The following is a 20,238-nucleotide window of genomic DNA, read 5'->3' as shown; positions in this document are numbered from 1 at the left end:
GTCTCTAACCCTCAGTCAACACTTTTGCTTGGCATTGTCCTACTCCATTACCCTTCCCTGTCTAGGTACTTGCTCCCAATATCTTGGTTTGTTTGCCTGTTTTCTCCAGTAAATTCTATTTCCTTCTTCCCTCTTGCCTATTTTCTGTATCCCTACTTTTAGTCATTCCTATTGGCAAAAATCTCTCTTCTCCTTTGCCGTGTTTACTTAGTTTTTAGAATACTTCATGAATATAATATTCTGTATAGTACTTATTCTACTTTAGGATCTACGTTCAAAATCCTACTCTCTCCTTACCCCTTCATCATTATCCCTTTCCACTATGATTTATAACTTTCTGATTGTATTATTTATACAAGCATTATCTGTTTAGCTCTAACATATCTATACAAATAAGGTAATATTAAAACACCTTGTTCTAACTTATCCCATTAACCCTGTCACTCTCTTTCCCTCCCAAATAAACTCATTCAACTATTTAATGTCCACAGCTTCTCTGGTTGATAAAAATATATTTGACCTTTACAAATAGAACTAAGGGGACTAAAACATTTTTACTTCTTGTATCTTGCTATCAATATCAAGAACATAATCTTCCATTTTCTCAGTTTTTGTATTATTTTTTAACATCTTCTCACATATATTAGCTGTCATAACAGAATCCTTTGTAGTTTGTGCACCTAAATACTTAATTTTGTGTCCCATAAATATGCATATTTTCAAACCAGTTCATGTGTGGGTACATACTTTACTACTATAGCCTTTGTTTTCTTCATTAATTTTATATTCTAAATAGACTTGAAACTGTTTCAGAGTCCCACAGCATTGAAATGTCCTTTTCTGGATTTAAGTACAAAATATCTACAAATAAGGCCAACTTTTCATGATTACATACCAGTTATGTCCTTGAATGTCTGAGTCCCATATTTTCTTTACCGATGGCTCTAAACATAAAGCAAATAACAAAGGGGAAAGAGGACACCCCAACCTGATTACTTTTTTCAAACGCAGCTTATCAGAAAGAAACCCTCTCACTTTAAATCTTGCCTCTGATTCATCATATATCCTCCTGATTAACCCTATTATTGTATCAGAGAATGCAAATGCTCCCATTGTCCTGCTTGTAAAATCCCAGCTTACTCTATCAAATGTTTTTTCTTTATCATGACCCACCAGTAACAGTGGTATTTTCTTGCATTCTTCTTCCCTCTGGATAGCCATTGTTTGATTAATGTTATTAATGTTTGCCTCCCCTCCTCATACGATACTGATCCATATCCAGCAGCTGTGGTGACATTTTTGCCATTCTCTTACCTTGTATAGACATAGACACTTTATGATTATGGTTTAAAATTGAAATGGGTCTATATGAACCTGAGACTGCGTAGTCTTTTCCTCCTTTGGCTAATACAACCACTACGGCTTTCTTTCAAGATGCTGGTATTTCCCCTCCTTTTTAAAAAATATTAAACACAATTTTCCTGGTCTTTATCACTTTCTAACCTCCTAACCTCAAAACTTCCAAAGAAATAACATCTGTTACTGGAGACTTTCCTGAAGATTGATAATACATCATGGTTTTTATGCCATCTCCTCTTGTGTTAACTATTAGTCATTGAGCCTTATCTTCCTCTAACCTTGGCATAATTAAGTCTTCCATAAATATTTCCATTTGTGCTATTCCTTTGTCTCCACATACTTCTGTTTTATAGAAATGCTAACATTTTTGAAATATCTGTAATACCTCTTTAGAGTCATTGTTTTTTTTTTATTTTGTATGTTTTCCCCTTGCTATAGGTTCCCTACGTTTGGCAACGACTCTTTCTATATATGTCGCTTAAGTTGTAGAGCTAAATGTTTTGTGCTCTGGATCCATTATCAAAAATACTTGCTTAACATTAATATTTTTAAACTCATGCATAGTACACAAATACTGACTTAATTTCCCTTTAGCACTCTGCATTTCTCTCTCTCGTTCTGTGATATTCCTATTATTTTGCAATATTTAATCTTTGTCAGACCCTCTAAATAATTCATATTACTTAACCATCTCTTCATCTTTTATTTCTGTCGTACTTTTAAACCCCATTTCATTTTATCCTGCTCACTACTATCCCCTCTGTATAAATTTATATTAACTCTCAAATAATTTCCATTACCCATTCCTTAAAGTTCCTCTCTTTTTAAAATGCAAGTAGGAAAACACCAGTGTCTTGTTTCTTACTTCATTGCCCTGTATTTTTGTTAGTTTTCATCACTGTATGGTCTGAAATAGTTATTGGATATATGTTGAAGCTTTCAAACAAATGCACATGTCTGAGTGAAATATCAATCCAGTCTAACCCAGTTATTGTACCTTGGAGAATACTGTCTCAATTCTTAGTTTCTGCTACTGAAGTCTAAACTTCCATGCCAAATATTTTCATAAATTTCTTCAGAAATGTACTCTATTCTGTTTTATTTTAACTTATAGGTCCCCCAATACATCCCTAGTATTGCAAATCAAGTTTTAGTCCCCACCTTTAAATATTCCTGGCTTTAAGCTGATTATTTCTCCAAATTTTTCTTAAGTTTCATAATAGCAGTTTTTGGTAGAATACAAGTACATGCCAGTTTTGTCCTCCTCCCTTGCCAATAAACCCTACTACCACAAGCCTACCATTATTGTATTTTTACGTCTTCTATCCCTGTTTGATCCCCTCTAGTTAGTATTAGTCCCTTTTTCTTTGTCCTTGATATTCTGCTGAATATCTATACTAAACTCCTTTCTTTGTCAAATTCAGATTCTCATTTCTATCCATATTCTCATTTCTATCCAGATGTGTCTCCTGCAACATTGCTATTTGCACCCTACATTTCTTATTTTAATTCAGTACTCTTTCCATTTGGTCAATACATTGACAAAGCAGCTATTATGAAAGAAAACTATTGCTACCACCTGTTGTACAGTTCTTTTGAATATGTGTTTCTAACTTTTGTCTTACATGCACACACTGCCTGGCAGGATGATCTTTTTATACCATTGATTCTTCTCATCTCTGTTGGAACCAATGTCACATTTTAAGCCTTTTTGCCTTAATGAAAATCCTCAAGCCAAAAACTAAATATATATTTTTAAAATCCATATCCCTTATTCACTTAGAAGAAATTTACAAAAGTATGTACATTTTCAGCTATTACAGTTTAACTTTCCAGGTAGTGGCAATTGCCCCAAATCGGTGGCTGCACCCACAGGGATTACCTAATCTAAAATTAAGAATGTTCTTCGTGTTTCACTGTTGCAGTCATTACATTTGGGTAGTCTGCTGGCAGGTTGCCCTCAGTCGGCCTGATTAACAAAGTCTTGGGTCCTGCGTCAGTTGCTGTCCCTTCTTCCATGACGTCAGGTCGTCAGGGGTATAACACATGCAGTCGATGCCATAACACCAGTCTTTCTTGCTGTGTGGTGCCTGAAGCAAAAGCAGTTTGCAAGTGCCGGTCGGCTGACTCCTGAAATTTTCGTTTTCTAGTTTCAGAACCGAAGTCTTCAACTTAAAGCTAAGTACCCCATTGGGGAAACATTTTCTTGCTCCTTACCGATGTCAGTAAAAGTTAATAATTGCATTACTTTTGGAAAGCAAATACTTGATTTTCATTCATACTGTATTCCTTGCGTAGGCCCTGACCATGACGTACCTTGCTGTAATTTTTTTTGCTTTATTTAATCCGCGCACTATCCGTTGTCAGTACATTTTTGCCTCTAAATATTTCGGTTCTATGTTTAATTATCCAGAAATGTCATCGTTTAGCCATCTGACTACCGGGATTCCGAAAAAACACAAAGATAAAGACAGAGACAGGCTACCGAGGTCCAAAACTGCAGATGACACTTCTCCTAAGCAAGTCGCCAGTTCACCGGTACTCAGTGAGGCACTTTCGCAGCCCCCCAGGCCTCTACTGAGACCCATTCAGAGTCCAGTATGCTGCAAGATACTTCAACTGTGGAACCCACGAATGTCTCTACCTTGGATGAGTCTGGAGCCATTGTGTAGGCATCGGCTTCTGAGGGAGTATTCAGGCCTACAGACTTGCATATTAAAATTACTTCTTCATTACTAAGGCCTAAATCTCGATCCATGTCTAAAAAACTGATGCCCACACCACATGCTCAGGCCCCTATACCAAAAAAACAAATGCTAAAAATGGCTGAAGATCTAATAACTCTAATCAGAGGTAGTCAACCCCCCCCCCCCTCTAAGAGGCCTAGGGCCGAGCTTGATTATGAATCTTCTGATCAGGATTCTGTTTCTTATGACTCTTCTGATGATCTGGATTTGTCCATACCTACTTATGAGGATTCTGATGTAGAGGATTCCATTCCCTCTGCTTCCCCTCCTGAGGATTTTTATTTTGGGGAAACTTTACATACTTTAAGGGAGCATTTCCATTGGGAAAGCCCAGAATTTTCTGATTCAAAAAAGAGGCTTAGGGATTTCCTCCTCCTACCTCAGCATAGGCCTTTGGCTATACCTCCTGTGCTAGACATTGTTTATGATGTGTTCTCGGAATCCAGTTTGGCCCCTGATTCCCTGCCTCCTGCTCCTAGTAAACCTGACAGATACTACAGGGTTCCTGAGTCCCATAAGTTCCTTTTCAAAAATCCTGTTGCAGATCCAGAGACTATTTCTCAGGGGCCCAAGGACTTAATGGCTTCTACTGCAAAAAATTCTACCCCTTCTGATAGAGACTCCAGGGCGCTGGATAGATGGGGTAAAAAGGTTTATACTTCTGCAACCTTGGTAATCAGAGCTTTTAACTGCCAATTTCATATGTTAAAATATCAGCAACATGTTATTGGACTGCTTAAACAGAACATGATGTTGATTCCTGACTGTGTGGAAAATAGATTTACAGGACTTTATGCATTCCGTTGAACAAGTTGGAAAACATACTTTGCAATGTGGTTTTGATTCTTTAGAGGCCTCTTGTAGGGCTGCTGTTACTGGGTCTGTGCTTAGAAGGCATGCTTGGCTTAAGGAGCAATCTTTGCTTGATCATGTTAAAGCTAAATTGTTGGATGCTCCTTTAAATCAGGACCGCCTGTTAGACAACAAGGCTGAAGAAGTTCTTAAAAAGATAGAAGATAAAGCTAAATCAATGCAAACTGTTAAAGATTTTTTACAAGTGCAGCCACCAAGGTTTAGTAGGCACTGGCTTACTAAGAATTGGTCCTTTCCAGTCCCTTCCAGGTCCTCTCAAGTCAAACCCAGAGACAGCAAAAAACCCAGGTTTCAGTCCCAGGGGACTCTCAGAACTAAGCAGTGTGGGGCCTCCACTTCCATATCTGGAAATAACAAGACACCCCCCTATGGTGTAAAGTCTCAACGACTTCCTTTTAAAATTCCCAAGCATGTATCTTTTGACCACCCCTTTGGGGGGAAAGATTGCTCTTCATGCAAAGAACTGGGAACTCATAACCCAGGACAAATGGGTTTAAATATAGTGTCCCAGAGATACAGATTTCATTTCCACACATTGCCAACACCAAATGGGTGGCCAGACCTGCCCCCAAGTCAGTGAGCAGAGGCTCAAAAACAAGTACTTTTCCTCTTAAGCATGGGGGCTATTCAACTGGTACCAAAAGAGGAAATGGGACAAGGTTTCTACTCCAGACTCTTTCTGGTACCCAGAAAAGACAAATCGTGGCGTCCAATTCTGGACCTGTCTACTCTAAACACCTTTCTGGAGATTTCAAAATTCAAGATGCTGACTCTAGGCAAAGATGCCTGGTTGGCAACACTAGATTTAAAAGAAGCATACCTGCACGTCCCAATAGGGAGTCTTGCAGAAGATACCTATGCTTCAAAGCAGGCTACTCGCATTTACAGTTCTCTGCACTGCCCTTTAGCTTGTCTACTGAGCCCAGGATATTCACAAAGTGCCTGGCTCCAGTTATTGCATTTTACAAGCAAAGAAATGTTCAAATATATCCATACCTGGACGATTGTCTGTTTCGGGCAAAAAACCAGGGCATACTTTTAAGTCATGTGGCATTTGTAAAAAGGGTTCTAATTTGTCTGGGGTACACCAGAAATCAAAACTGGTACCCTGTCAACAAATTACATTCCTGTGTGCAACCTTGAATACAACTGCTCAGATGGCTTTCCATACACCAGAATACATTTGGTAACCTACTTCAAACAAGTTGCCACAAAACCCTGCTATCTGCAAGACAAATACTGCAAGCCTTTGGGGTTCATGGCCTCCTGCATTCTTCTAATTCCATATACAAGACTGGATATGAGGAAACTACAGTAGTATCTAAAAAGTGTATGGCGTCAACATTATCACAGCCTGGAAACGATTCCTATTATACCTTGCCTACGTTGGGAGTTCCTCTGGTGGGCAGAGGCCTGCCACCAAAGCAAGGGACTACCATTCACACTACCCCCTGCCGCCCAAACCCTAACTACAGATGCATCAGACTATGCATGGGGGGCTTACCTGGCAGGAAAGTGCATTCAGGACAAATGGAACCCAAATCAAATGCCCCTGCATATCAATCAAAAAGAAATGTTAGCTGTACAGATGCTCTGACAGCCTTCAATGACTACATTCTTTCAGAACAACTAATGGTAAAGCCGGACAGCACCACAGTTATGTGGTACATAAACAAGCAGGGGGGGTACACATTCCTACCCCCTCTGCAGACTAGCCATGGCATTGTGGAACACAGCCTTGAGCTACCAAGTTCACCTACAAGCTCAATTCCTGCCAGGAAAATTGAATACACTGGCAGATGGACTAAGCAGAAACCTCATGGACCCACACGAGTGGAAACTGGAACCAAGGATTTTCAACATGTTGACAAGTGAATGGGGGAGCCAAACATAGATCTATTTGCCTCCCCCAGAACTACCAGTTGGACAAGTTTTGCACAAGGACTCCCTGCAAACAAGCCTGGAAAGTGGATGCTCTGTCCTTCAGCTGGAAAAACCTGTCAATCTACGCCTTCCCCCCGCTGCCTCTGCTCTCCAAAGTTCTACTAAAAGTCAAACAGGACAAACCAAGGATGATTTTGATTGCTCCAGATTGGCCGCGTCAACACTCGTACCCCCTCCTGCGCAGTGTGTCGCAGTTATCTCCATGGCACCTGCCTCAGACCCCTTCCCTGCTGTCTCAGCAGGAGAACAAAATTCTGCACACTCAGCTTCCAACATTGAACCTTGCAGCCTGGCTAATCACTGTCGTCTTGGAGGCAAGGAGACCTAGTACTAGAAAATCCTATGTTGACAAATGGAAAAGATTCTGTGCCTGGAACCAATCTCAAGGGATGAGCACAGCAGCACCCAATTTACCTCAGATTTTGCAATACTTAACTGGGATGCTTCACAAGGGCCTGTCCTTTTCCTCCAATAAAATCCACGCCTCCGCCATTTCAGCTCATTATAACACAGAACCTCCCCTCTTCTCTCATCCTCTGCTCAAGCAGTATCTCAGAGGGGCAAAAAACTTGAGACCACCCCAGGAGAGCTCCAACCCCTGCCTGGGACCTTAACTTTGTATTGGAGAAAGTCACTCTACCTCCTTTCGAGCCAGCTGCTACTGCACAATTAAAATTTCTTTCTTGGAAAACAACCTTCCTTTTAGCATTCACTTCAGCTAGAAGGATGTCTGATCCAGTGTGGCTCTTAATCAGTCCATTCATTTGCCAACCTTCTTTCCCAATCCACAGAACAAAGGGGAATGGATTCTGCATTCCTTGGATGTGCACAGACAACTTAGATTGTACTTGGACTTGACTAAACGTCGAAGAAAATCTGAACAACTGCTAGTAGCATTTGCTGCAGGGGCAGAGTGGAAGGCTATTTCAAAACAAACCATTTCTAAATGGATAAGCCATTGCATTAATTTCTGCTATAAGCACCATGGAAAACCTATCCCCCAGAGGATCAGATTTCACTCCACCAGGGCTGCATCTACTTCTGCAGCCGTTCTCAGAGGTGTTCCTACCAGGGACATCCTAGATGCTGCTACCTTGAGTTCTGTACATACTTTCACCAAGCATTATCATTTGCCAATTTTTTTCTAAATCCAGAGCTGGCTTTGCCACTGCTGTCTTGCAGGGCCTTATAGCTGGCCCTAATGCTATATAAACTTCTCCTGTCAACCATAGCTTTGGGAATCTACCCAAATGTAATGACTGCAGCAGTGAAACACGAAGAACATAGTACAGTTGTGTACACTTACCATTAATGTAGATGTTCAAGTGTATTCACTATTGCAGTCCTGGTTACCCTCCCTCCAGCCCTCTAACTTCTTCTGGCTATACCTCTACTTTCCTTTACTATGCTTAAAAACCTTTTTGGTGTATTTGCTTTTTGTTGGTGGTGTACCTTTGTGTTTTTATGTTTATTTGCTCCCCATTAGGGGGGCACCTGACATCTGGGGCAAGAAAAACTGATGTAATGGCATCAACCACATGTTTTATACCCCTGATGACCTGATGTCATGGAGGAAGGGGCAACAACTGATGCAGGACCCAAAACTTTGTTAATCAGGCCAACTGAGGGCAACCTGCCAGCAGATTACCCAATTTAATGACTGCAACAGTGAATACACTCGAACATCTACATTTATGGTAAGTGTACACAACTGTACTTTACCCATGCTAAAACTCATGTTACAGCATGTATCCTCACATACTGTGATTGCTGTCTGTATTTTAAATATGTTTGTTTCCTCTCATATGTGGATAACTGCTTGCATGCCATCAGAAATCATTAACTTTTACCCTAACAAAAGCGCATTGGATATCTTTAAATAAAGCCAGGCTGTGCACTGTTGTATTAACTGCATTAAAACATTAAGGCTGCTGGGGAGGCTTCTATTTTTTATTCATTTCCCCAGTTTCAGACTTAACTGACCTGCTTGCCACTGTACTTTCAGGTTTTGCATTTGTATCAGGAAAGACTGCCAGAACTCTCAAGATCAATTGCTTGCACCTGCAGACAGCTTGTTTTCAAGTAAAAGTAGTTAGTGACGAGAAAACTAAAACCACTAACAACTGTGGTGATGCTTTAAAGAATCTTTGTATGTTTCACTCAGAACATAATGTACAGACTTCTCCTGTCTAGATGTCTTTGGATGCAGACTTCTTGTCTCCTACTATTGCATATTCAAGAAACTTATTTATGCTTTTCATCATTTTGTCCTATTTTGAAGCCTGTTTGCTAAGTAAAGGACATCAATCCAGACAGACAACCTTTAAAAAATGGGGAAAAAATTATTGTCTTAATTCTACTTGTAATATACTGATTTCATTTATGCACCTACACCCACCCAGTGGCCCAAGACCACATATTAATTTTAACTTGCTTTTATCCATCTTTCCTTATCTTGTTACAATGTCAAGCCCATACAGTGGATATAAAAAGTGGTGTTCACCCCTGTTAAAATGCCAGGTTTTTGTTATATAAAACATGAGACCACAATAAATCATTTCAAACCTTTTCCCACCTTTAATGTGGCCTATAACCTGTGAAATTCAATTGAAAAACAAATAGGTCTGTTGGGTAAAAATCTAAAAAATAAAAAATGTGCAATAAGCTGGTTGCATAAGTGTGCACACCCTTAAACTAATACTTTGTTGAAGCACCTTTTGATTTAATTACAGCATTCAATCTTCTTGGATAGGAGTCTATCAGCATGGCACATCTTGACTTGACAATATCTGCCCACACTTCTTTGCAAAAGTGCTCCAAATCTGTCAGCAAGGGGCATATCTTGTGCACAGTCGTCGGGTCACCCCATAGATTTTCTATTAGATTTAGGTCTGGGCTCTGGCTGGGCCATTCCAAAACTTTAATTTTCTTCTGCTGAAGCCATTCTTTTGTTGATTTCGATGTATGCTTGGAGTCATTGTCATGTTGAAAGGTGAAATTCCTCTTCATCTTCAGCTTTCTAGCAGACTCTTGAAAGTTTTGGGCCAAATGTGATCGGTATTTGGAACTGTTTATAATTCCCTCAACCTTGACTAAAGCCCCAGTTCCAGCTGAAGAAAAGCAAACCCAAAGCATGATACTGCCAATACCATGCTTCACCATGGGGATGGTGTTCTTTTGGTAATGCAAAGTGTTGTTTTTGCACCAAACATACCTTTTGGAATTGTGGCCAAAAAGTTCAACCTTGGTTTCATCAGACCATAATGCATTTTCCCACATGCTTTTGGGAGACTTGATGTATTGTTATTCAAATTTTAGCTGGGCCTGGATGTTTCCATCTTGAAATCCTACCCAATAGTCCAGACATATGGAGAATACAGGAGATTGTTGTCACATGTAGTACACAACCAGTACTTGCCAGAAATTCCGGCAGCTCCTTCAGTGTTGCTCTAGGTGTCTTGGTAGCCTCCATGACCAGTTTTTGTCTCGTCTTCTCATCAATTTTGGAGGGATGTCCAGTTCTTTGCAATGTCACTGGTGTCCCATATTTTCTCCACTTTTTGATAACGGTCTTCACTGTGTTAGATAGCATATACAATGCCGTGGAAATTGTTTATACTCTTCTCCTGACTGATACCTTTCAACAATGAAATCCCTTTGATGCTTTCTAAGCTGTCTGCGAACCATGACTTTGGCTGTAGCAGGCAACCGAGTAAATGTCAGGAAAATCCTACTAGGACAGCTGAACTTTATTTGGGGTTAATCAGAGTCTCTTTAATTGATGGCAGGTGTGTACCCAAGAAGACTGAATGCTGGTTCAAGTCCAAAGTACTCCTAATTTTTCTAGTTAACTGTTGTGCTTTTGTCCCCCTCCCTCTGCACTTTCCTTTGGAAATCTGGAAAGTTTATCATCGCAAAGTCTCTTTGTTTTGTTATCAGAAAAATGAAAGGCAGAGTCCGCTTCAGCTTGCTGGCTCACTTGTTATTGGATAAGCTTTTTTTTATTTCCTCCTTAGCCTGTTCTACATAAAAAAAAAAAATGTGACAAGTTATCACATTAGTAATAAGGTCCTAAGCGTGCAATCAGTCGTGAGGGACTTGGGCACCCAGGCTGATAGCAAACTGACTTTTGACCACCATACTGCCTCCGTTGTATGGAAAGCTTTCTACATGGCCCACCTCATTTGTAAGGTTATCTCATCCAGGGCCAAGGTGGTCATAACATCCCTGTATTCTTCCCTTATAAGACCCATTATTGAGTATAATGCCCCTTTCGTCATGTACCTTGCAAAGCACATGCATAAGCTGAAGAGACCACAGAGGTTCCTCACCAAAAGAATCCAGGGCCTCAAACATCTACCCTACATAGATAGGCTAAAAGTCATGTCCCTCTACTTAGTCTCCTCAGAGGTGACCTCTGTCTGGCATACAAAGCAATCTCAGATCCCACCTTGATGGGACTGCTGCATATCTGCAAGTCAAGCTCTACCTGAGTAACCCACACAACCTCAACCTGGTCTGTGACATCATTTGGACTTGTTGGCAGAACACATTTCTGTCCCAGCGACTCTCCCTACTGTAGATTAGACTCCCTCTCTATGTCAAACAAAGTACCTCATTAACCCTTTTTAAGTGCAACCTGGATAACTGGATGGGGAACAGAAAATACACCCCTGGGGTTCCACCTGTGTCCATGCTGGACCGTGGTATTGGGTGCTGACTTGTCCAGAACATGGGCTAAATTCTTGGCAAGTGTTGCAAGGACCTCAGGGCCAATAACCTAGTAACTTCCTATGAGCATCCAGGAAAAAATATTCTGGAGCTAGCTGGGTACATCAGCTTGAATCTTGTACTTGCCTCTTGACTTTCCTTGATTACTGGGATAAACTTTCTTCTCTTCAGTCTGGTGTACAGTGAGTAATATACTCTGTCTGCAATGTGTAATATGTTTCCTTTCTGCCATAGTTTTGCAGGACAATCTCTTTCTGCTTATATGATTGCATCTTTACTAATATATGTCTTGGCTGATTTTCATGGCCAGGTTTGGAGCATACACACAATGTACTCTTTGAATTAACAAATCCTACTGTGGAACACTGAGTGCAAAAGCTGGGTCAACATAAGAAAAATAGTTATGACATCTAGCCCTATTAATTATTTGCAAATTTATTTATTGTTTCTGCTTACTGGGAATGTCTGACTTTCGGTCAAGACCCATTTTCAGCAGAGGCCCAGGAAGAAAAGCTCCAGTTACAATACAATACAACACAACATGGACAATAATATTTAACACAGATACCTAAGCCTAGGAAGTGGCAGTTTTATGCAATGTATACATAAACATAGCTTGCAGAAAATCAGTAGTGGAATTATATACAAACAGACATAGTCTTATAATGACAGTTGTTCATTACATTATTGATACCATATTCAAACATATTGTAGGTTGTAATTTTATGCAGTTGCTCAGATTTAGGAAAAATGGAGTTTGGCTAGGAGAGAAGTTAGAGAAGAGAAGAATGGTTTAATCAGGTAGAGAGCAGTTGCAGTACCATGAGTTGAGTAGGTGTATTTTTAATTGAAGCCTGAAAGACTTTGGTGAAGTTTCTTGTCTAACTGTTGGGTGGATGGACTTGCAGGTTTTGGATACTGTTTGATTATAGGGGACAGCTAGCTGAGTTGGTAGGTTTGGATGCAAGTAGTAGGGCTTTGTCAGAAGAGCTCAGAGTCCTAGTTGGATGGTAATATTGTATTCCATTTGTTAGGGTTGGACAGTTGTTTGTTTTATATAGTAGCTTAGGGACAGTAGGGAGTTGAGAATACATGGGTTTATTGGAGTAGTTCAAGCCACTGGAGGTGTCTGTATGTGTGACAGTGGTGTGAATATCAGAAGATGTTGACTCTAAATTTTTGCAACCTTGTTGTAGCACCTATTAAGATCGTTTAGATACGTTTGTTGGAGACTGATAAGTATTTGCTGTAGCACACAGAAGGGTGGGTAGTGGGATAGTTGTGGCAGTAGGAGATCTAGTTTTGTTAGATATGGTTTGGCTCTATACAGAGTGCTGCATTTTGGTGAGTTTTTTTTAACTACATGATCTGTGTGGACTTTAAATTTTAGGGTTTCATCTATATGAGCTCCTAATAGTTTGGTATGGATGACAAGTTATATCTGGTGGTTGAGGAGGTAACAGAGAGGGACTTTTATATTGTAAGGTATTTTGGAATGATGAGAAGTCATTTTGATTTGCTCAGGTTGAGGAAAGCTGGTTGGAGGTCAGCCAGTTTTCTACTGAGAATAAAGTTTCTTGAATCACCTGCTGTAGCGAGTCAAGTTTTTTTGCTGAGATGATTGAATCATTTGCATACTGTACTAGAGTGGCATTCTTGTTTGACAGGGCAAGGTCACTAACACTCATGCTAAATAGGTTAGGACCAAGTCTGCATCCCTATGAAACTCCAATTGATATGGGGAGAATCCAGAGATATCAGTCAAGCCATTTCACTGCCTGGTGGCAATTAGCAACTTGGCTGGAAAATAAGAGAGGCAGAGAGGGGTTATCAAGCCCTAAGAGAGTTTTTATAAGAAAATAATGAGGGAGACAGTGCTGAAAGCTTTATAGAGATCAATAAAGATGACTGCTTCTAGGTTGTGTTCATAGTGAAGCTGAAGAGCTGAATCCATGCTGTGAAGAAAAGAGAAGTATTTTTGGGGTGATATAGCAAAGTAATTGAGACTGAATGCATTTTTCAAGGATCTTGGATAGATGGGAGAAAATGGTGATGGACCTATAATTAGTGAACTTGATTGACACCTTTATGGATAGTGAAGTTGTAGCATTTTTTTTTCCAAAGGACCAGTATATAGGATTTGTTGATACAGCAGTTAGTCAATATAGAAAAAGGGCAGTCAGTGGTCTCTGCTGAAGTTTTAGTTATATACCTGATAGGTTTTAGTTTGAGCAGAGTTTTTTTAGTGGTAGGGGTTGGGACCGATTGGAGGGATAAAGGAGTGTGGGGATTTTATGGATTGAAATTTGCTGTGGGTATTGTTTTGGTGGTTTCCATTGAGTAGATTGAAACTGAGCTAATAAAATTGGAGTTAAATGCATTGGCAATGTTTGTGGGGTTGTTTAAATTGATTGTTAGTGAGGGTTGCTTTGAATGGCCAAGGATTGAGAACTGATTTTTGGAAGACAAGAATAATTTAGGGTCTATATTACAATGTCGAACCCACAAGAGTTAGAACGTTGTAATATTGAACCGTAGAATTCGAAATCCAATGATAACGAAAACACAAAACAGCAATTTTATTTCCACAGGGAAAAAAAAAATCGCTGTTCTGTGACAAAAAAATAAATACACTTTAAACTTAAACTAAAGTGGGGGCTGTGCCCCCCCACTTAAATATACCAACTCCCAGATCGCACCACAGTGGAGGAAATAGCAAAGCCCCGAAAATGGCACACTGATTTTTTCCCCAGTTTGGGTTCAATATTACAACGTTCGGCCTCCTCTGAGTTCGACGTAATATAGACCCAGTAATTTAGAGGTACTGTGATTATTACTTTGAAGATTTTTATAGCAGATTTTTTGTCACATTTAATTTGATATTTTCTATTTCTGAGCTTTTTTTTTAAATGTTATGATGCTTAGCTTGAGTTTTATTTGTTGCCCGGGTCTTCTAGGCAGTAACTCAGTTTCTTAAGATGTTTGGTACTTCCAGTCAGACAAGGGGTAGGATTTGACCTAACTTTTATTTATTTATTTTTTGAATGAGGCTAGTTAATTTATTACAGATGTGAAAAAAAGTAGCGTCAGTGAAATATTTTATTTTTCTGGGTTCAAGGATATATATATAAATGGATACTGCAGCTGTAAAATTTAAAAAAAAGGCTAGATTTTTGGAAGCAGTGCTATGCAAAATCTGGATACAATTTTAAAGATCAAATACATTCCATTATGAGAAAGGTCCACATAGTCAAAGTTGTGCTTTTCTCTTTAGTAACATATGGCAGTAAGATTTGGACTATAAATAAGGCTGCTGACCAGTACTGTTAACATTAGCTATTCCCAAGTGAGGACACACCCATGTAAATGACAGTGGTGCTATACAGGCTAGGGCTGACTGGTGGTGGAGTTGGTGTCAATCTTGCTACAGTGGGTTACTATGTTGTAGATACAACTCTAGGTCTGCAGATACATATCTTACACAGTCAAGGGGCTTAGTGAATAAACAAGAGGTTTCATTTTTGTTGCAGTGGATCACCAGCATTGTGTTTATATGTTTGTAGGGCAACAAGTATTTCAAAGGTCTTGACATTTGGTCCACAGAAAATGCAGAGCATGTAGAAGTCACCAAATAAATCACCCAACTTGTACTGCAGGAAAGAAATATTATATACTGTAAATGTATTCTCGCTTGTAAATTCTTTTGTCTTATTTACCCGATGAGAGTATGAACAATGAATGCAAGGGACACATCCTCTTAATATATCGCCTGTCAATGTTCTTTCATATGGAACATTCCCCATGTAGTCCATTTTCTTGTAACTTTTAAACAGGGAACCCAAGGTGCGGCCCCTATGGAAAGAGAAAGCATATGTGTCACCCAAATGATCAGACAATTTGTTATCCGCCAACATCAAGACCTTTGAAACTCAGGATAGGGGAACATATGAGTGACATTAGACTTAAAAAGCCTTCGACTGTCCTATATAAACACACTTGTAAACATAATATTTCGGTATTTAGATTTACCATTATTGATCATATCATAGGGAATTGTAGGGATAAAGCTGGTTGGCACAATGTGTTGAACATTAAGGTGAAAAAAATGGATTATTAAACTAGGGGGCTTTTCCCTTCTGGTTTGAATGAGTACCCACGAATTAACCAGTGGGAATGTTTGTTGGGCTCTGCCTTGTGCTTTATAAGGAGGGCGTTTTGGTTCTATGTTTTGTTCTGTATTTTTGTCTTCCACTGAAGAAGGCTGTTTAGCTGAAACCGGTTTGGTTTGGGGGTTGGGGTTTATGTCCCTTCACCCAGTGATATGTACTTTACACATTAAGTTGTGTTATTTATGTTAATACCACACATTTTGTGCTGGCTTATCTTTGTTTTTGACTTCCAGTGATAACTTTAATAGAAATCATAATTAAGTAAATATATTCAGTCTTGTTTTTCTTTCAAGGAAGAAGTAAGTTGTATATGAAGCTTAATATTCAAAGCAAAGTAGCAGTTCACAGTAAACTAAGAAGAAAAATACTTGCAAGGTTGCACAAGCCATATCTGGGAATGGCAGCTGTTCCCCTATCCTGAATATAAAAGATAGTCACCTCCTTTGTGTCCCTCTGGTGTTAGATTGGGATGAATATGAAAATGGCTGCTGTCATGCATATCCATGTGTACACACACGCACACACACACACACACACACACACACACATATATATATATATATATATATATATATATATACGCACACACACACGTGTGTGTGTGTGCGTATATATGGGTCTACTCTGACCCATTGAATTTACACTTCAGTGAAACTACAGTTCACCGAGGTTGTTGGAGATCGCGGTAAAGTGGGGTTAAGGGAATTCCCCCCCCCCCCACTGTAGTGCGATCTTGGAGTTGGTATATATTAGTAGCAGGAGTGTGGGAGGCACAGCCCTCTACATGGAGGGTACAGGAGGGCTTGCCGCCCTGCATAATTTAGTGTAGTGTATTTGTTTCTTTAATTTTTTGATGAACTGTTTCCCTTAGGTGCATTTGTGGAGAAATGCACTTTTGTGAAACTTGGTTTCACTGAAGTGTAAATTCGTTGAGTCAAAGTAGACTATATAATATATATGTGCACGCGCACACACACACACACACACACACACACATCGTATCTCTGCACCTCCACTACCCCCAAATGCCAGCTCCCTTCTATTTATCCCTTGGCTGTAACACTGGGATGAAACAAATAGAACACAGTAACATATTTCAACCTTCTGTTGTTAGACAAAGTGCCTCCTTATCACTACCCTGAAAAGATAGCCACATGCATGTGCCTGATGCTTGATTGTGAGGAAAGTGAAAATGGAATCACATTAATGTTTTCTAACTTGCTGCTCCTAGATAAGCTATAATAATGTTCTGCGCACACCTCTGAGGTTTATGAAAAAAGTTAAAGCAGTAATTACTACATTGTCCTTAGCAACCCATGCAAGCTATAGCGAACTTGTGTGTACTCCTAATGTATGATTTGAGAAAAATTTAAAAAGCAGTATCGACCAGGTCACCCTCAGCAGTCCACCCAAGGTACACACCTCTGAGCAGGGCTGGTGTTAGTCTTTTGGGGGCGGGTTCAGAGGACAAGTCTCTGCTAAGTCTTTGTCAAAATCCACTTATACAGCTTGGGTTCTTAGCTCTGAGGGTCTGAATATTCTGTGATGCATGTTTGCTTTGTTTTTAAAGATGGCTTTGATTACTGTTTTTTGCTGTTTACTACTACTCAGGAGAGTTGTGTGTGTGCCCAGCAGGACTGTGTGTGTACACAGATAAAAATCTGTGGTATTATCTTTACCTACACAAACTGACACTGCATCTGACAAGCCAGATCTAAGAGAAGTTGCACAGACATAAAGCACACTTACCTATAGGCAAATTTGTGGAATGATTGTTCACCTATGGCATGTTTTTGGGATGTTGGAGTAAACCAGAGCACATGGTTAAACCCATGCAGAGATAACAGGGCATACAAAGTCCATGCAGAAGAAACCAAGTATACAGCTAGAGGCAAGTGTTGAGAGCAACTTTGAATGCTTAAATGAGTGGACAGTACTTTTTTTGGAAAAAAATAGGGAATACATTAAATGGCCATCATTTTATTGCATTCAGACATGGTGCACCCACTGTACACTTATCATTGCTTTCACTTATATTCTCCTCCTGTAAGACCACTAATATCAATGATAGTAACTTATCATATGAAATGCAAATTATTGATTGAAAGTGAAACAAATATTTCCACTTGCTACTCTTAAGTACAGTGTAACCTGCAACACAAGCATAAGCCATATACGTTTTAGTTTGGCTCTGATTTTAGCAAATACAGTACCTTGTCAGACAGTACTTCTGCCTTGCAAGATCAGTGATTGCTGTTTAATAGTAGCAAGTAAGTCAGTGTTACTCCTCCAAAAAATAGCCTCCTTACCTATTGGTTACAGCCACCTTACTAACTTTGTACACCTCAGATGTCTGACTGTGGTAAAAAAAAAATAGGCACAGTAATATACTTAAGTATCTTTTGTAGAAATGTACAGTAATCACAGTAAACAATTCATCTAACTTAATGTGCACAAGACAGCCATCCACAAACAACATCCAACTACTTCTGTCTACACTTCAGATGTGTGATTGTCATAAAATGATGGCCATTTAAAGTATTCTGTATTTGTTCCAAAAAGATACTGGCCACTCATTAAAGGATTCAGAATTGCTCTATGCACACCACATTATTCCTGCAAAGTCAGAATAATGAGCAAACATCAGTTAGCCATTTTCATGTAGAGCCCTTGCAATTGTAGCTGATTTGTTTGCATACATCTTAGATATATAATTTTATCAATAAATAAACTGATTAAAAGTAAAATAAATAAAATAAGGGAGGCACAGTAATTTGATCAAGTAGCTGTCTTCATATTAGTGTAAGAATTAGTGATAAAAGGCCAAAATCAAGAAATATATTACATTTTGTTTTTGTATATTTAGAAAGTTGTTAAAATGACAGGTTATATGTTTTCTGAAGGAAATGAAGGCTGGAACTCAAATCAGTCCAGTTATTTAAAGAACACAATCCTCAGTGAAAAATCAGTGATCATTCCGAGAATCAATGGCAGTGTCCAGCTTACTTCATACAAATGTTAGATGAACTGCTCAGTAACATAGTGTTAACCTCATTGCTCAAGAAACAAGGACATAGCAAAAAATGGAGAGACAAAAGCCAACAATCGGGGACAGTTTTTAAATGTAATGCTATAATTCATTTAAAAAGTTAATAGAGCAAGTGTTTACATGAACACATTTTTGAATAATAAGATATCCATCCATTCACATTCCCTTTTGCCCATTTTTTACACATGGGGCTGGGTGTCACATCAACAGTGACAGTCATCTAGAGCTAATGTTCACACCGTCTGGTGGCTAGCTCTGTCATGGTTGTTCTTCCATGTCACACACACACCTATGGTTAGTTTCAAGTGTTCAGTTCACCTATTGCTTATCTTTTGAATGTGGGAGGAAACCAGAGCATCAAGAGAAATCCACCCTAACACAGGAAAGACTTACAGAATCCACATTGAATGCACCCCAGCCAGGAATTGAACCAGAGGACCTTTTGCTGTGAGGAAAAAATGCAACCCGTTGCACCACTGCTGCTTCCAAATAATAAAAAAATATGAAACAATGTCAGGCTGTGATGACTCACTAATTCTTAGTGATTTAAAAAAGTCCACAAAAAACTGAGGGACAAGACAACAAGCTGAGGTAAAATCAGCGATAGTTGAGAAGTATGCTTAGCAGTCGACTACACATAATAGCTGACTGCCTTGTAGAGAAATAAAATAAGAAAAAAAAGTATCCAGACTTGTCTTTTCCTGCAGATTTTGCAGTCATCAGAGCAACTATGCTTTTTACTCCAAGGTTCAAAGTTTTGGTGATTTTGCTCGATCCCATCCACAGTCTACATAATGAATCCTGAATCGTTATATAGATCATGGGTGGGACTGAGCTGAAAGCTCAGAAATTATGGCATTGTCAAGAGGAATGCTGCAATAGCAGCATTCCTGGACCCCCTACCAAGAAAAAGAAAAGGTAAATAAATGCTCAAACTGTAGATGTGTCCTTGGCAGCCAGCTAGCTTAACTATGTTTAAGGCCAGCTATGTATGGCAGGACAGCAGCAGTGTAGTAAGGTATTACTATAGTTAGGAAGAGAAGTTGACCCTAAATACGTTGTTGTGGTTGATGGTTGTTGGCTCATGTTTTGGAAGTCTCTCATTATTTTACGATGTGTGGTGCATCTTGGAAGAAAAATACATAATTACAGTACTGGAACATAAATGCAAATTAAAGAAATGCAGCATGTTTACAGCTGTCTGCCAGCAGTACTAAGCATATTAACAAGATATTAATGATAACCAAGTATACAACAGGGCTAACTTCGAACCTCCCTTTTTCACTTTATTATATGTAATTAGTCTCTTAATTCAGCTTTGAATACCATGTAATGGAATAAAACTGCACTGAATTTAAGGACCTAC

The 20,238-nt window shown here is 39.3% G+C and overlaps 1 protein-coding gene across 1 annotated transcript in view; it reads left to right on the top strand.

The window, feature by feature from the left end:
* The window catches only part of LOC122793290 (anthrax toxin receptor 2-like), a 3,151,219-nt gene that overhangs the window by 923,669 nt on the left and 2,207,312 nt on the right, over positions 1 to 20,238 (top strand). The window lies entirely within an intron of this gene.

The sequence above is a fragment of the Protopterus annectens genome, chromosome 2.part0 (genome assembly GCF_019279795.1).
Source record: "Protopterus annectens isolate FY-2018-M chromosome 2.part0, PAN1.0, whole genome shotgun sequence".
In the NCBI taxonomy this organism is placed as follows: domain Eukaryota; kingdom Metazoa; phylum Chordata; order Ceratodontiformes; family Protopteridae; genus Protopterus; species Protopterus annectens.
This window is presented reverse-complemented; position numbering and strand designations above follow the sequence as displayed.